The sequence below is a fragment of the Peromyscus maniculatus genome, chromosome 5, assembly GCF_049852395.1.
Source record: "Peromyscus maniculatus bairdii isolate BWxNUB_F1_BW_parent chromosome 5, HU_Pman_BW_mat_3.1, whole genome shotgun sequence".
Lineage (NCBI taxonomy): Eukaryota > Metazoa > Chordata > Mammalia > Rodentia > Cricetidae > Peromyscus > Peromyscus maniculatus.
In genome coordinates this window covers 128,924,188-128,942,357 of record NC_134856.1, presented here as the reverse complement: position 1 = coordinate 128,942,357, position 18,170 = coordinate 128,924,188, and the positions used below count along the sequence as shown (strand labels likewise).

Here is an 18,170-nt window from a genome sequence, read left to right as displayed (position 1 = left end):
AAAAAAGTGTTTATATAGAATTTAAAACTGATGGCAGTGTGGTATAATAGTAAAATGTACAGCAGCTTGAATTATGGAGTCCAGAAACATACACATACATACACTTGATTTATAATGCATATAGCACTGTTGATAACTGTGAATGAGATCAAGCCTTTTTGGAGAATTATATGAAGTCAGTACTATATCCACATTGAAAAACTGAGTTAGATGCCTGTCTCACACCATACACAAACCCAATTACATTGCCTAACTGTGGATGTCAGTTCCCGATTGGTATAGCTTGTCAGAAATGAATGAACTTCTAAAGTAATCAGTAATAAACTTTAGTTTTCTTTGGGCTATGATTTATTTTAGTACTTCCAGTGATATTTGTTGGAACTGACTAAATTGTGTATCTGCTCTAAAAAATAAATTTCTTCCTCTTTTTCTCCATTGCTTCTCTCATCTTCTGTCTGTTTTCCAACACTTCCTTCGTCTGCTCTCTCATCGATGCCATAGCAGAATTATCCATTGGGGGTACAAATGAGCCACCCTGTGACAGATGTGATCTGCAGAAGAATTTTAGACATGTTTTTAAAATTCCACTATTAACCTGATTTTTGAGGTTTTACATGAACTCAAGGATGGGCTGTCTCTGAAGTTTCTGGAAGATCTGACCACCATAGGCCAGCAGTCTTTCATGTAACAGGCAGCAAATTTTGGAAACACGAGCCTGTCAGAGACAAGGTAGACCCCTCACACTCACCAGATCCTCCTGGACCACTTCGCTGGCATCTCCCTTGCCATAACCCTGGAGGAATTTGCACTTAAGAGTCTTGTCACCATGAGAGCTTGAGTGGGGCTGCTAGATATAAAAATGTGTTCCTAAAATTATAGATGCATAGATGTCAATACTGTTTTCTGTTTATGCACAGTTTCGAGTACTCTACATATGGTAGCGAAAAAGATTTTCTTCTTCGTCTTTAGTTTTTCGGCATAAATTCCTTCTTGTTTTCATAAGAGCGTTAGCTCAAATCTGCAGATAGTGTGTGCTGCATGTAAAATTGTCACATTTAAAACCATATGTCATACTGAACTGTTCAAGAGGCAGGGCTTTAAAGATACAATTCCATGCTCAGTTAGGATACAGAAGAGCAGTGGATTTATATATAACCTGATTTACTGTGGAAGAATCCACTAAGTTATTCTACCAAATGACTAGGTAGGAAGACAATGGGGGACTATGTTAAATGACAACTTCTGAAGCCTATATGTCTTCCCTCTTATTTATCAGCTACTGAAATGATAATATCTATAGCAATGAGCTAGGTCAAGATATGGCAAGTCATGGCCCCTGCATGATTGTGCATTTACATGCACTTTTTAGAAAGAGTAATAAGAATCTCAATTCACAAAGTGGCTGTGAATCATTTAACATTTTATGGAAATTTTCATTCTACTTCAGGTCATCATTATGTTATGGTTATAGAAAGGCATAAAACTCTATTACTATTTCATAGAGGTAAGAAAGAAATCAACTTGAGTTGTACATAATAAGTAGCTCGTAACCATGGAAGTCCTTCTGGAATAAGATGCATTCCACTATAATTATTCTCCACTCCCAGGTAAATACCTGAGGCATTCTCTTCAGACAAGGAAACTCATAATGGAAGTGTATGTTTGGTTTGAAGAAAATATGACCCCTGGGGCTCTGCTCTCTTCAGAAGCACACTTCAGACTAAAAAACAATTCAAATGACAAATGGACTAAATTCAGATCTTAACAAAAAAATGGCTTCAAGATAGGGGCTATAACTCAATTGGCAGAGTGCTTGCCTAGCATGCACAAAGCCCTGGATTTTATCCCCAGATCCTGCATAAACCAAGGGTGAAGATGCATGCCTGTAAGCTCAGTCATCTGGAGGAGGAGGCAGGAAGATCAGGAGTTCAAGGTCATCCTCTGCTACTTAGTGAGTTTGAAGCCAACCTAAGACACAAGAGAAACTACCTTTAACAAAAGGAGGAGCTGAGCAGATGGCTGAGTCAGTAACATCTTTGCCTTGCAAACATCAGGAGGCACTGAGTTAAATCCCTGGGTCCATGTGGATAAAACCTGGGGATGGTGGCATGTGCTCACAGTCCCAAAGCTCAGGAGGCAGATATAGGTGGATGCCTAATAGGTATTTTTCAGGCCAATGAGAGAATATGTCTCAAAAATAAGGCAGATAGCACATGATAAATGACACCTGAGGTTGTTCGGTTGTTCTCTGGCTTACAAACACACACACACACACACACACACACACACAATACACATACAAGAATCTAAAAATGACTTTCTTCAGTGAATATATAAGTTCACTGGTCTGTATATAAATACATTTTTCTCATTCTAGTGAGTCTTGTAAGACAGGTAAAATATAAACAGAACAAAAAGCAGTCTGTGGTGATTTGAATGAGAACATCCCCCATAGGTTTGTATATTTACATGATTAGGCCCCAGTTGAGGAATTGCTTGGAAGGATTAGGAGGTGTGGCCTTATTGGAGTAGGTGTGTCCTTGTTGGAGGACACCTATCACTAGAGGTGGGCTTTGAAGTCTTAAACCCAACCAGGCCCAGATACTTTCTCTCTGTCTGTCTGTCTCTGTCTCTGTCTCTCTGTCTCTCTCTCTCTGTCTCTCTCTCTCTCTCTCCATTGCCTTTGGATCAGGATGAAAAGTTTTCAGCTACCTCTCAGGCATCATGCCTGCCTGAATGTTACCACACTCCCTGCCATGAAGATAATGAAGATAACTCTAAGTAAGCCCTAATTAAATGCTTTCTTTTATACGAGTTCCTTTGGTCCTAGTGTCTCTTCACAGCACCAGGACAGTAGCTAAGACACAGTCACTACAGATATCAATGAAGATTTCCTGACCAGAACTCAGTACCATTTAACCAACCAAAGTCTCGAAAACAGTATCACCAGCAATATGATATTCTACATAGAACATTTAAACTCCAAGCAGATGAGCAGAATGGCTAGTCAGTGTAGGGTACATATACATGTACTAAACACAGACCAATTCCTAACATAGTACTGAAGCCACACACTACTTCCCTACCGTGATGTTATTAACTCCTACCCCATAGAGCAGAGACCTACCATCATCACGCTGACACCTCCAGCCCACCAGCCCACTTCCTCTCCCCTGTGCTGGATAAGTTATTTCTTTTGAACAAGGGAAAAAATAAAATATGGTACCTATGTTCTCCTCCTCAAACTCCTTCTTCCCTTGTCCTAGAGCACAGGATAAGAAGGAAGGAGGTGGTGCTGAAGACAGTTAATGTAGTTAGGACAAAAAATATGCAAAGAACACAGTTTTAAGTCTTCCTGTTTCCTTAAATCACACAACTGCTCTTTATTAGCATGAATTCATCCATAGTCATAGCTTCCTGAGGATGCTCTCATTCAAGCAGACCATGTGCTCTGGCCGTACTCACTCCCACACTCCACTCTGTCCTTCAATCTCCTCCTCTCTCACTAGTCCCCTTCTTCCCCCAGGCAGTCTCACATCTACTTCCCTGTGAAATGTGTATATGTAGCTAGAGTTTTCCTGCCTGGCCCACGGTCAGGACAAATCTCTGTCACCCACCAGTCCCACAGCCGCTCAGACCCAACCAAGTAAACACAGAGACTTATTTTGCTTACAAACTGTATGGCCATGGCAGGCTTCTTGCTAACTGTTCTTATAACTTAAATTAATCCATTTCCATAAATCTATACCTTGCCACGTGGCTCGTGGCTTACCAGCATCTTCACATGCGGCTTGTCCTGGCGGTGGCTGGCAGTGACTCCTCCCACCTTCCTGTTCTCTCAATTCTCCTCTTTGTTAGTCCTGCCTATACTTCCTGCCTGGCCACTGGCCAATCAGTGTTTCATTTATTGACCAGTCAGAGCATTTGACATACAGACCATCCCACAGCACTTCCCCTTTTCTTTCTTTCTTTTTTTTTTTAAAAAAAGAAAGTTTTAACTTTTACACATCTCCAAAGCCAGCTTAGTATATTTGGGAATTTGGGCGCAGCTTCTTTTACTACTTCCTGCTGGAGGGGGGCGCTGAATCTTATGGGGATACAAAGAAAATTTTATGATTATGGAGTAGTCCATGAGGGTGTATTGTCTGAGCTGGTTACATTGAATCTGATCTGGATGTTGGATTATCTGGGCCATGGTGTCATCGGACACCTTTCATGGTCAAACCTGATGTATCTTAATCTGGAACAAATCCATAGCCTCTGGCTTTCTGTGGAAACAAAAGCAGAGCCTCCTTCCCAAAGCAACATATCCTTACATCCAAACTTTGAAGTCAAGGTATCTTTAAAATATACATTTTGGTATAACTCAACAGCTTTTGCAATCAAATGTTTTTTTTTTCAGTTACGAATATCAAAGAGAACATAATCCAGATTTTCTGTGTGGTAGCCACCTTTACATGGCTTATTTTTTATATTACCTTGAACCTATTGCTTTAAACTGCAGCCTTCTAAGACTGAAAAGGCACTGTGGCTGCTGGCTCTGCCCACTTCAGCTTCCCAACATGGCGGTGGTACATTTTCCGCCAGCTCTGGGAGCCATCAACTCTCAGAAATAGCGGGTCTATGCTTCTATCAAAGCAGCGTGTAGCCCAGAAACCTCTTTTTGTTTTGTACTAGCAAAGGCTAAATCCACTACCCAGCTTAATGTGCCACTTGCAGAGTCCTCATTCCCGCCATACTGCAGGTCGAATGCGCACGCCAGGAACCCGCCATAGTAGCTCAAACACTCAGGCTGCCACTAACTTGGGAGAAACAATTAGGAACTGTTTTTAGCTCCATTTTAGAATCTTTTTTCTCAGGTTTTAGGTGGAAACTCTTGCCAACATGTTAATGAACATATGTAAACATGTGTGTGTAGAATAGAGCCATATGGGAGAGGAAGTGTGATATTTACCTTTCTGATTCTGGCTAATTTTACTGAATTTAATGGTCTCAGCATCCATCCAAATTCCTAAATTCCTGAAGCTGACAGAATTCCATCCTTCTTGATAGCTGAATAAAATCAATCAAATTGTGCAAGAAACAGGTTTGAAATCAGTATTAACCATTCCATCTTCCCCATCTTATTCATTTCCTGATATCTCTTTCCACACCCATATTAACATGACACATCACATCACATTATGACTTGTATTGAAGCTTCAAAGTCTGTTTCTATGACCCACTGGGCAGTTACAACTGGAGGCTGTTAGGCACTTGAAGCTCACGGTCTGAAATTAGATGTATAATCTTTTCTGGTATCTCCCAATCTAGTTGAAACATCACTTAGAATAACCATCATGGACTCTCTCTTTTTACTTTTTGTGCTCAATAAGGACTAAAGAGTCTGAAGCCATAGGTTAAAGCTCAGTTCTTCATGTAGCTGAGATACCGTCTAACCACCATGCATCACTCATCAGCTAGCCCTGGAAAACAGAGGTCTAGGTGGTCTATTTATACCCAGGTGTTTGATTTCTGCTACTTGTATCATCAGAAAGGATATAATGGCTGTGGAGTTCCCTTCTAGATGAAACTCTTTTGTGTTCAGATCCCTGTTTTAGAAAAGAGGAAAGCAGAACCAGTTTCCATTAAGAATCTGAAGGCATCTTAGCCACATGCTAATTCTTGGTCTTTCCTTTAATAACATCACTTCCTAATTAACACACCAGAACTACTCATCTAAGTTGGCCTGCTATTAGAAGTTGGGGAAGAAACTGAATTTTAAAAATCTATCAGTTTTGGAGCCTAGGGGGATGGCTCAGTAGATGAAAGCACTTGTTGTATAAGGATTTGAGTTTCATTCAAACTCTAGCAACCACCTAAAAACTGGGGTGACCTGGCATGCCTTTAGTCCCAGGACTGAGAAAGGGCAGAGACAGGAGAATCAAGCTTGCTGTTGCCCAGCCCAATGCCAGGTTCAGTGGGACTCTGTCTCAGGGTAATTGGGTAGAGAATGATAGAGCAGGACACCAGACATCCTCCTATACACGTGCCTCACATGCAACACACATATACTCACATAGTACATGTGTACAGACATGCAAAATCAATCTTATTAAATTATGACCACCAGGTAATAAACTGCAGCTCTTTTTCCTTGGTATTGTTGTGTGAGGTGGGGTCTCAATCTGTACCCCAAGCTGACCTGAACTTGTGGCAGTCCTCCTGGTTTCTTCTTGCCATCTTTACATTTAACATGGAACCAGTAAGATTTCTCAGCAAGCAAAAGTATTTGCTGAGTAAGCCTGGAGACCTGAGTTCAGTTCCTGGAAGCCACTAAAAGTTGGAAGAAGAGAACTGGCTTCACAAAATCATCCTCTGACCTTTACAGGTGCTCCACAGTACCAATCTTCCAGCCAATGAAAGTCATAGGATCGACTTACATCCAAGAGTTAGAGAAACAGACACACTCAGTCTCTTATGAGTCACGGCATAAATAAAGACTCCAGAGACAGCCAACTTTGAAAGTAGGAATCATCTTTATAATTTATCTGTTACATAAGTTTTACCTGTAGAGAATGATCATATTTTTGGCAACCAACTAAACTCAAAATGTTATTGTGATCTGCAGTTTTCTCTGCTAAGCTTAACTAATCTTGACTCACTGTGGTATGTGGGCAATGGGAACCCCAGAGAATTTCATGAATCAGCCAGCTACATATGTCAGTGCTAGTCTCTGCCCATGACTGGCTCCATTTTCATTCCCTGTTTTGTTTGTGAAGCAGCCATAGCTGGTGACCAGGTAAGTTCTATATCGTGATTCATTCCCTGAACACCTCAGAAGGAACATCCTTTTAAGTTTATACCTATGTCCTGGCCCAATGAGCAGAGCTGACCTTTGTTTCAGCTGTTGATTTAAGTGCCTGATCATTTGCTCTACTACATGGTCCCTGAGGCCAGATTCATGTCCTTTGCACTTTGAAGACTCTCTTGGGGCCCTTTACATGAGGATTGTGCCATTGTATACATGGGGTATAAAATAGATGGATGAGTACCAACAGAAGATCATTTTCTAATGAGCAGGAATAAGGGCTTTAGCTGTAATTTTAATCAATACTGTAAATACTGATAGCTAGCATTTATTATATTCTATACCTAAGTACTGTTCTTAAAAATTTAAGGACATTAAAGAAAACTAGTAAACGAGAATCATTGCCTACCTCTTTGTTTCAAAACATGGCAAATATGTCACCGACATATGCTTTGTTGCCTACTCATTGTGGCCAAAGAGGAAATTAGGGCTTTGGAGACTGCAATTCAAGTCTTTCACTGCTACTTCTCAAATGTATTTCTTGAGATTTATCTGTAAAATAGAAATCTACTGATATTTAACTCATAACAAAATGAGGATAGTAAAAGACATAAAATGCCCAGGAAGTATGACAATGAGTAGGGACCTCTTATGGACTCATCTAACTCTATTCTCTCTGTGTGTATGCATGACGATGTGCTTAGTATTGAATACTCCAGAGTGTACATGATGATTTTATTAGTGTGGTTTGGAGACATAAGCTTGAAAAAAGAAAACAGAGATTTGGCTTCTCCATAATTCAAACCTCCTTTCATTGCCCTCTAGGTGTTACTCTGGAGGTCAAGCTTCTAAGTATAGAGGACCACCATGAAATTACAACTCACCATCCACAAAGCAAAGTAGACTGCTTTAGCCCCCAGCAACTCAGAGTCCAAGAACAGGGCTCAGACGAGTTTATTCTTCCCCTTCCAGGGCTCCTGATGGCTCTCCCTTACTAAGAAACACTTGGCTCTTGGCCTTCCTTCATTTTCTATCTGTCTGTGGGTTACAGCTGATCTACAGTCAGGATTTTTCAAGCTTCTCAAGTTCCTACTTCTAAATCACAGAAACTTGTGCAGATCTTCAGTTTCTTTTTATCAATTATGCCATCTTTGGCTGCAGCAAATGTCTGTTTTTTTCACATATCACCATAAATATGAAAATGTTTTCAAAGAGAGAAAGCTAAAGGATACTAGATAAAGAGTGAATATTGTGTGTAGAATAATGACCACTGTTTCCCCAAAATTATTTACATCTTCATTTCTGAGATATATAGATATGTTGACCTTAACTGGGGCCTTTGCAGATTGATTCAAGGTCCCTGGGATAGATAGATGGTTTTGAATGACTCAACTTAACCATCCCTACAGGCTGTAGTTTGAGAGAAGAGTGACTATGGACAAAGTGTTGAAAATTGAGGGAGGCCACTAGCCAAGACATAAACACATTCTCTCTGAGCTAGACAATTCAAGGCATAAGATCCTGCCCCAAGTACTGTAGAAACACATAAAGCTCCATCAACATCTTCCCTTTAGACATGTAAGACTCATGTTGGTCTCCTGAGCAGCAGATAATATGATAATATTTTTGCATTGTTAATAGGACACTAAACAGCATTGGCATAGATAAAGAGGAGTAAAGAGGCATTTCTCAAGAGTGTCCAGTCTCCACCCACACTGGGGAGGCTTCTTTGTGAATCCATGGATTAGACTATTTCTGGAACAAACTTATTCCCTCTCCAAAGTCACAGTCTTCAATAAGAGCCCTTCTCCTCCTCCATGATGTATTTCTGTGCATACCTAAGACCATAGAAAATGTAAAGAGACAGTTATTGTAGGCAGCACTTATATACCATTAAGTCCCCACCACAACCATCATCTGCTGATGCTTCCAAACTTCAGGCTGCATAGGTGAAATGTTACTATCTATTGAACATGTGGGAAATGGATTACTTACCTTTTGCCTCACAGAAATATTTATTTGGTGCTCTGACTAGCTTAAATTTTTCTGACCATTTCTTTTTCTTAAGGCTGAACTAATAAATAAAGGACCTCCTCAAAATAAGTGTTAACCTTTTCCATGCCTTGCTTCACAGTGGTGCTTGGCTTTGGCTCTCATAGTTATGGGTCCTGGAAAACATAAAACCATCAAAGTAGATATCCAGATACAAAGTCCCCCCAACATTCTTCATAGAAACAGCAAAGAGCATCATATAATGCATATGGAACTACAAAAGACTCCAGAGAGCCAAATCAGCCTTGAACAAAACAAGGTCCATATTTAAAGATATACTGCAGAGTTATAACAATAAAACCATGAAGGTATTGGCATAAAACTCACATATACACCAAAGGAACAAAATAAAAGACCCAATCAGGAGTGCACATACTTGTAGCCATCTGATATTTAACAAAGACGTCAAAACACACACTGGAGAAAAGACAGCATCTTCAACAAATGATGATGAGAAAATTGGGCGTCCACATGTAGAATGAAATTAGACCCATATCTATCACCTTGTAAAAAATTTAGCTCAAAATTTATTTTAAAAAACCACCCACAATGTTAAACCTGAAATGCAGAAACTGCATTTAAATAGTGCTTTTCAAGATGCAGGCACAAGAAAGGATCTTTCAAAGTAGAACTCTATTTGCCCAGGAATTAAGGCCAGCAAATGACAGGAGGGACATTCTGTACAGCAAAGGAAATAATGAACTGAGTGGAAAGGAAGCCCAGAGAGTCAGAATTAGAATCTTGTGTGTATGTGTGTGTGTGTGTGTGTGTGTGTGTGTGTGGTGTGTGTGTGTGTGTGTGTGTGTGTGTTATAGATCTGAATAGAAAATTCTCAAAAGAAGAAATTAAAACAACTAAGAAATGTCTTATAAAGCATTCTATATCATTAGCAATTAGGAAAAATGCAAATAAAAACTACTTTGAGATTTCATCTCACCCCCTCAGAATGGCTAAGATCAAGGAAACAATTAATGACAAATGCTGTTAAGGACATGGGGAAGCAGACACTTTCTCACTGTTGGTCAGTTGCAAAGAGGTGTGTTCTGTGTTTACTGAGAGGAAATCTGCAGTGATACATCTTAGGAAGAGCCACAGAAATGACATAGGAACCAGTCCAGCAGAAGTCAGCAGGAAGCCACAGTCTCTTGATTTTTGTTTAGTGAGGACCAAATCATCCATTTGCAATCAATTGCACAAATTCGTCAATGGGTTGGGGTGTAGCTCAGTTGGTAGGATTCTTGCCTACCATACACAAAGTCCTGCTTTCCAACCTCAGTACATAAAACAACAATGGTGGTACACTTCTATAATCCGAGCACTGAGGAGGAAAGAGGAATGTCAGAAGTTCAAGGTCATCCTTTACTACCTGGCAAGTGGGAGGCCAGCCTGGACTACCTGAGCTCCTGTAAGAAGATAAACCAAAACCAAAACAAAAGCCAAAGCTATATATGACCATTCCCAAATGTTAGTTAGTTAGAGAGACAGACAGACAGACAGACAGACAGACAGACAGAGAAAGGAAATACATTTTCAAGTAAGGACAAAAAATCCTGATAAGGACAGATACTGATGAGAACTGACCTAAGGGAGCAAATGACCTCAGTTAGCATGTTGCAGCTGTGTGATTTTGAGCATTAATTCATTTCAATCTTTAAAACACATGTTAAGTTTCTGTGTTACAGAATTGTGGTCAGGATTAGATTATACACATAAAAACCTTTAAAAGACCCAATGGTGTGTTTGGTACACACACCAGCAAAATATCTGATTTAGTCTCTCATTTGTTCACAATCTACTTGGCCTTTGCAAGTGCAGCGGCACAATCCTTGAACATAACGATTCCACACATCTGGGAATTGCTGACTTTCAAATTCTGACAGTTACAGACGGAGTTGCCAAAATGCTTCAACAGGGCAATTAGAAGCCAGCTCTCTTTTGTCTTGTGCGTGGCTTTTAGATGTTTCATAACTAACTCTGTGGAAAAGAAAAAGACAATTTAGCGTTATCAGCATTTTCTAGCACATTAGGATTTGAGCAGCTGAATGACAGTCCCTCCTAGAGGAGAGATTCCCACTTACAGAACCTGATGTGATGGCCATCGGCCCTCATTCTACAAATTATAAAAAAAATCTCCAGTGCCTTTTCTAACATTTGCTGATGTTAGAGTTCTGATGGAAACATTCAAGTCCAACACAGTTTCGCCATCAATTTTTTTGTTTTTTGTTTTTATTTCATTTTATGTGCATGGGCATTTTGTCTGCATGAATGTCTGAGCACCACTTCCATGCCTGATGTCTGCAAAGGTCAGAAGAGGACATCAGGTCCCCTGCAGTTACAGATGGTTGTGAGCTACCATGTGGACCATAGAAACTGAACCCGAGTCCCCTGGAAGAAGAACACTATAACTACTGTGCCATCTCCCCAGTCCCTCACTATCAGTTCTTGAATGATAGCGTCTTTTCAATTCTGTCCTCCAATGCATGATAAAGGAGTACAAGTGTGTGTGTGTGTGTGTGTGTGTGTGTGTGTTTGAATGCATGTGTGTGCAGTTGCTTTCCAAGAACCAAGAAAACCCGATTTGACAGAGGAAAATGACTATGTGAATCTTAAAACCTTTACCAGCAATTCTGAACCCAAGACAAAATATAGACTTATCTGGACGACTTTGAACAAATACTTAGATACTAAACTGTCCCACTCTGATTCTATTGATTTAGGATAGGACACAAATTACATTGGGATTTTTAAACTTTCCTAGGTGATTTGAAAAAGTTGCCAACATCGCAGAGTCATGGCCTGCACCCGAGATCAGCTGTGCACAGTCTTGATTGTACAAAGGTTTAAGAATGCTAATCTCCTGTGTATGTACAGAACTTATTAAATAAGGAGGGAAGCAAAAGCCAGGCTTCAGCATGCTTTAAAACTCCCCAGTGTGTACTACTCAGGATGGAAGCACTATCCATGCCATACTAGTGATGCAATGATGGTGATGTACATTAAGCATCAAATGACCCATTGTGCGGCCCTGTATTTCAGCCTCTACAGCTGGGACTCATATTAGATGGCTCATCTTACTTTCACATATGGAATTAACAAAATTAATTTCGTGTTCCCTCACACCGGTTTTACTAAGATGAATACCATGTTTGATCAGAGAACTACCTGTCCTGCCTCTCACATGTTTGCTCTTACAGTATCTGGGGAACCAACAGTCTACTGTGAGCAAAAATCAACATCATTCCACAGGGATACATGTTGTGCTGGAATTGGCTCTGGGCAATTCATGATTTTGTGAGCATTGGGGTTCTTCTTCTCTTTTCGCTGGAGATTGGGTTTGCTGATAGGGTTTACATATCTGCCGGGTATGTCACAGGGATTTGGAACTAGCAGGTGCTGATAGGGTTTACACATCTGCTGGGTATGTCACAGGGATTTGGAACTAGCAGGTGCTTTTATGTAAGCCTAGTCCCTTCCTTCTCACCACTCCTCAATACCTGCTAATCCATGGGGAGCTTTGCCATGTTACACTGACTATGTGGTCCATATCACTTGTATTATGGTCATCTGTTCTAAAGCTCAGCTATAATTAGAGACATGTCCATGACCAGTAATCTTATATTGTAATCTTCATATTATTTGTCCATTAAGTAGAAAAGTCATGCTTTGCTCAATATGTCTCGTCAAACAGCAAGGAAGCATTGGTCTGGATGTACTGAGAGGTTTGACTGGATAGCAGCTAGTCTTTATTGGTCCTCTTGTAAATATGTTTCAGAATAAGATCCTTGGTGACGAGATTGGGAATGAGTCCTCAATAGATAAAAAAATCAAATCTTTATTCTATCTGTGTCTCTGCCACAAGAGCACTGTGTAGAAATAGATGGTTCTGACTACCTCAGCCCATGTCCAAGAGATTAACTACATTCTTCCCAGCATCTAAACACTGTTTTCAAAGTCAGTATCATTTTCTTTCATCTTGCTCTTATTCATCTCTCTCTGAGAACCCAACTTTTAAGAAACGGAAAACAGCGTGGAAATATTTTATGGTGAAGAAATGAGATATCCACACTGAGTCATGGATGATTACTCATTCCAATAACCTCAGCAGTCAGCAAGCTGAGGCAGGAGGATCAAAATTTCAAGATTCTCTTCAGTGAATTTGAGACCAGCTTGCTTTACAGGAGAATTTGCCAAAAAAATAGCATCATCATACTTAAGTGATGCTTAAATATTTTTCTATTTTCTCTTCTACATATGGCTGTGAATGATTTATATTTTGTTCTTACATTGCCTGCAAGTACAGTAAGTCCCTTGCATTTCCCTTCATGTTAACATTTTATTATCAGAAACTGATTCTCTGTGATATTAACTCAGCAGATTTACCAAATGAGGTCTTTTTAAATTAGAAAGCTCAGTGTAGACTAAATGGATTATATTGTGGAAGTGAAAGGAGGATTAAAAATTAGTTTTTAAGTAATCTGTGCACACATGTGCATGTGAGCATGTACATACTTCATTGTCTCAATATATCTGCGATTCAGATGGCTACTGCAGAATAGAAAATAAAGAGACAGTTCACTGTTCCTTCCTTTTCTTTGCGTAAGGACCACCAGAAATGGCAGCCTTAGTCCACAGTCATTGTTCTTTAACCTCTGTTACAATGGTAAATGGGAGCAATGGTAAATGCTAGAGTCTGGATCTCATTTGTATAACTCTAACTGGGGATGCAATTATGAAAATAGGATGTACAAGACCCACAGAGTCAATCACCCTTTGACCTGGCAATCATCCATGTGGAAAATGTACACAGTAACAAAAAAGACATCGTTTGCTTCATGCCTCTCTTTTTCCTATTCTTGAATAGATTATTTTATATACATTGTCAACTGAAAAAGCATGATGCTAAAGTCTTCAGATTGCTCCAATCCTAGAAGACTATTTAGTCACACACACACACACACACACACACACACACACACACTCACACACACACTCACACACACACACACACTGCTGGAGATTGAAGCAATGGTCTCATTCATATATGTCAGGAAAGTGCTTTACAACTGAACTATATTCTCAGCCCTTGGAAGCCTAACTTTGAACAATTATTCACTCTCTTAGAGGGAATGGGAGCCAGGTCTGAAGCTATGATCCACAAATAACTCTGCTCCCAGATATAGGGCTGTCATTTAAAAGAATAATCCAAAAAAAGCTGGGGTCCCCAAAACAAAACAAACAACAAACAAACAAAACAAAAAGCTGTTTCTTTTCTGTTTGCACATGTGATTTTTCTATTTCTCAATCATTTTCTTGTCTTTTATACCTTGGATTTTCTCAGCAATAACTTAGGCGGGTTGGGGGCGGGATGGACGTGGAGAGTAATGAAAGAGATATCTTGATGGGGGTGAATATTTCAGGGCTAGGGAGAAACCTGGCACTAGGGAAAACCCCAGGAATCCACAAAGATACCCTAGTTAAGACTCCTAGCAATAATGACCCTTTAATACAGTTTCTTGTGTTGTGGTGACCCTCAACCATAAAATTATTTTCACCGTTACTTTGTAACTGTAATTTGGCTACTATTATGAATCATAATATAAATTTTTTGGAGATAGAAGTTTGTCAAATGGGTTATGACTCACAGGTTGAGAACCACTACCCTAAAGGAAGAAAAAATGCTCTAGGTTCATGAACTGGAAGAGTTGATATTTTAAAGATAAATAATTTTTCTAAATTGATCCATATTTCAAAGCTCTACAAACAAACTCCATGAAGCTTTGTGAAATTTTGTTATCATATTCTAACAACTTGTTTACAAATTGGAAGGTTAAAAGGCTAGCCTGTGTGATCTTAAAAACTTAGGTTACAATGACTCAAGCAGAGCTGTATGACAAGGTTGCCTAGGCAGATTGATATAATAAAATAAAAATTAATGGAACAGAATAAAGGAGTGACTCACAGATGCAATGTCACCTGAGTTATAAGAGATAACAGTGTATGGCAGAAGATAAGAGCAGTCTTCCCAATGATCTGAGTTAGGCCCATTGGCTATTCATGTGCAACAATGAAAATCTGCACTTTTGTTCATACTTCCCTTCATGCTCAGTTCAATCCAGCTGGCCCACATATCCCCACATTAAAACTGAAGTAAGTATTTTACTCCAAAGCATCTGTCTGCTATGCAGATTATTTTGAAAGATTCCAAACAAAATGACAACCCTTGATAAATTTGCCCACTCTACTATCAAAAGCCTGTATTTATCAACTGATTCCCAAAATAGTAAGACATACCATAGTAGAAGGTGTTTCTTGACATACATATATCAGCAAAGGAGTCATGTACCAAACAAATACAGAAATATTTACAATACTAAGCCCAGGAAATAAACTAAATATTTTTAATGTACAAAATGTGCATTGGCATGATCTCAGTACTTGAGAAACAGAGGCAAGAGGAGAACCCTAAGTTAGAGGCCTGCTTGATCTACATGGAAGTTTCCAAGCCAGCTAAGACTGCATAGTGAACCTTATCTCAACACAATGACAAAATGTTTAAAATGTTTGAACTGGAATTTTACAAAAAAAAAAAAAGGCTCTCTCTTGCCAATTAGCATAGGAAAACAGTTAAACAAATTGGTCATCAAAGAGACCAAATTAAGAGCATAATGAATAAAATTCTATGTTCACTAAATGGCTATTATTGAACATACTGAGGACACTAAGTGGTACAAAATTTGAATGAAAAAATATTCCCTTATACTGCTAGAAGTGAGTACAGAAACCCCATCTAACAACCTGGGGATAGTATTCAGAAATGGCAACAAATATAAATTCCCTTAGACCTTATAATTGCTGTCTTAGGGATACATACCACAGAATTGAATTCATATTTGCTCATCAAGTCAAGTTAAATTGTTTATGGGCATCACTTTTTAAGAAGTCTAAGATTCAAAAATTCAAATGTCAATTAATGGCAGACCTGATTAATAAATTGTGCTATATCCATGTAATTGAACATCATATATTTCATATTGTAGTAAGAATAAACAAAACACTACTATACATACAAAACAAACAGGGGTTTTATAGTTGAGCAAAAGAAGACAGACACATTCTCTCTCCCACTACACAAAGTTTAAAAACAGGAAGAAGCAAGGAACACTCACAGAAGTCCTGTGAGTGGGCCTCTGTGGGGAGGGAACATGGAAGGGGTCTTCAGGACTGCTCTTCTTTTGTGTGGCAGTTATGGCAGGGAGCTTGATTTTTGGAGATTCACTGAACTCTGTGTAAGCTCTGTATACCTTAATAGAGAAACTATTATAACAGAAAGTCAACACTTTCACAGTAATTACATCACAATGCAGAAAAATTGCCTTTGGCTTGGATGGGAAATGGCTTTTTCTAGCCTTGCATTAAAAAGAAACCTTTTTCTTGCTGGACTTAGTTTTTCCGTAGACAGTTTTCAATAACGAATATTGAAGTGGCTTGCCTTGAAAGAGAGAGATTGCAGTCCAGGACAGGAGATAGATGATGCGGGTATAATTGCATGGAAGGAGAGACAAGAGGCGAGCTAGAAGTAATGGTTCCGAGATAGAAATCACAGGAACTGAAGTTTAATTATCTATAGAATGAGGAAATGGGGAGATAAAAGTGACTCCAAAGTTTCTAGTTTGATAGATTTGAATGATTATATGGGGAGCACACTGGGTCATTTGGGGGAAAGTTTGGTTTGAGTTATTAGAACATTGTTTGTTTTTATGCTATCTAAAATATAGATCTGAAACCTGGTAAAAATTCTAACATCAGAAACATGAGTTTGAGTCTCTTCAAATTCATGTTTAAACCCCAAGAATACATGGAATTATTACTTCCTACCCCAGGGAAATGTGTATTATGAAGAAGTATTAGAATTACAGATGGGCTTGAGGGGCATTGATCAAGTAGCGTCTATGCAACAAGTCATAGATCAATTATCTCAAATGCTTTTAGTACATTTGAACACTCAGTTGGCATAAGTAATCATCATGATTTCTGTCCTTTAGTATATATTTGCTAAATGTTGAAAATTGTTGTTAGAAGTATTATAAACAATACCTGCTACTTGTGTTCCACAAACCAAATTTGTCACTCATGTCTGAACTTCAGCGTTACCAGAAAACAATATATGGAATCTCTTACAATGGCACCTGTGTTGGAGATCTTTTACAGCAACCTGTGGGTCATGAGCCCTATAAGGTCTAATGATCCTTTCATAAGGATTGCCTAAGAGCTTTGAAAAACACAGATCTTTACATTACAATTCATAACAGTAGCAAAATTACAATTATGAAGTAGCAACAAAAAGAATTTTATGGTTGGGGGTCACCACAACATGAGGAAAGAGTCACAGCAATAGGAAGGTTGAGAGCCACTGTTTTATGGTGTAAGAAAAATGATGTTAACTTACCATATTCAAAACTTCATGATCAGGAGTGTGGATCATATATAATAATCTCCTAGAAAATAAATATTTTTGAGACAAAACATGATTATTAATGAAATATTTACAGATTTGTATAAGATGGTTAATAAACACTTAATTTTCTTTGTTGGTAAAATATAGTGTTTTTCACCCAAAGTCTCATTGTCCATTCTCATTACCTGGAGACCATAATGCAACCCTCTAACTCTCAAGGGCAATATCCAGTACAGAAAACACACATTCTGCTTCCTCTTGCATGAACCCATTGTCCTGACTAGTCTTATTTAGCAAACTATTCCCAAACCTGGTGGCTTACTACACCCCCTATTTTACAGTATCTCAGTTTGGGGATGGTGAGAGCTAGTGAGCCTCTGCTGGGCAGCCCTCCTCTTCCTATGGATTGGTTGAGGTCCACTGGGAGTGCTTACCTAGCAAACAGACATAGCAAAGAACAGAACACACATGACTTCACTCACATTTGTGACTTCATCAATGATGGCTGGGGAAATGGGACTGTCAACTGGAGCTTCTGTGAGGAACCTCTCCCACGTGGTGCCTTAGGATAATCAAAATTTCACCTGGTGATGCAGGTTACTGTAGACTGGAGGCAGGAAGTAGACATAGTTCCTCTCTTAGGGACTGACCCTAGAAACAAGTACAATATTATTTTTAGACTAATTATTTTGTCTGTCTTGGAAACTTCTCAGATTTAAGGGGAAGAACATCAAAGAATTTGGAGATCAATTCAATCCATTTCACACATGAATACAAGTCAGCTATGATCTCACTTCTTAAATATTTGAATACGCCAGCCTGGATCCCAGAACTAAAATGAAAGCAAATCTGAAAAAGGTCCAGTTTCATAAA

At 39.1% G+C, this 18,170-nt stretch overlaps 2 long non-coding RNA genes across 4 annotated transcripts; both read right to left on the bottom strand.

Annotated features, from left to right (window-relative positions):
• Window positions 1–338: 338 nt before the first annotated feature.
• On the bottom strand, window positions 339–10,384 carry LOC121829612 (uncharacterized). Of its 3 annotated transcripts, XR_006072608.2 has the most exons (5): window positions 7,675–9,448; window positions 7,200–7,342; window positions 6,185–6,315; window positions 4,955–5,052; window positions 339–551 (listed from the first exon to the last, which is right to left on the bottom strand). It is a non-coding gene; the product is annotated as an uncharacterized LOC121829612 (long non-coding RNA). The 3 variants fall into 3 exon arrangements; XR_013051626.1 differs by lacking the exon at window positions 6,185–6,315 and having other exon boundaries at window positions 7,675–10,384; XR_013051627.1 differs by lacking the exon at window positions 6,185–6,315 and having other exon boundaries at window positions 8,505–10,141.
• A 96-nt stretch (window positions 10,385–10,480) lies between these two features.
• LOC143273490 (uncharacterized) lies at window positions 10,481–17,719 on the bottom strand. Its single transcript, XR_013051628.1, has 3 exons — window positions 17,483–17,719; window positions 17,289–17,337; window positions 10,481–10,816 (listed from the first exon to the last, which is right to left on the bottom strand). It is a non-coding gene; the product is annotated as an uncharacterized LOC143273490 (long non-coding RNA).
• Window positions 17,720–18,170: the final 451 nt, after the last annotated feature.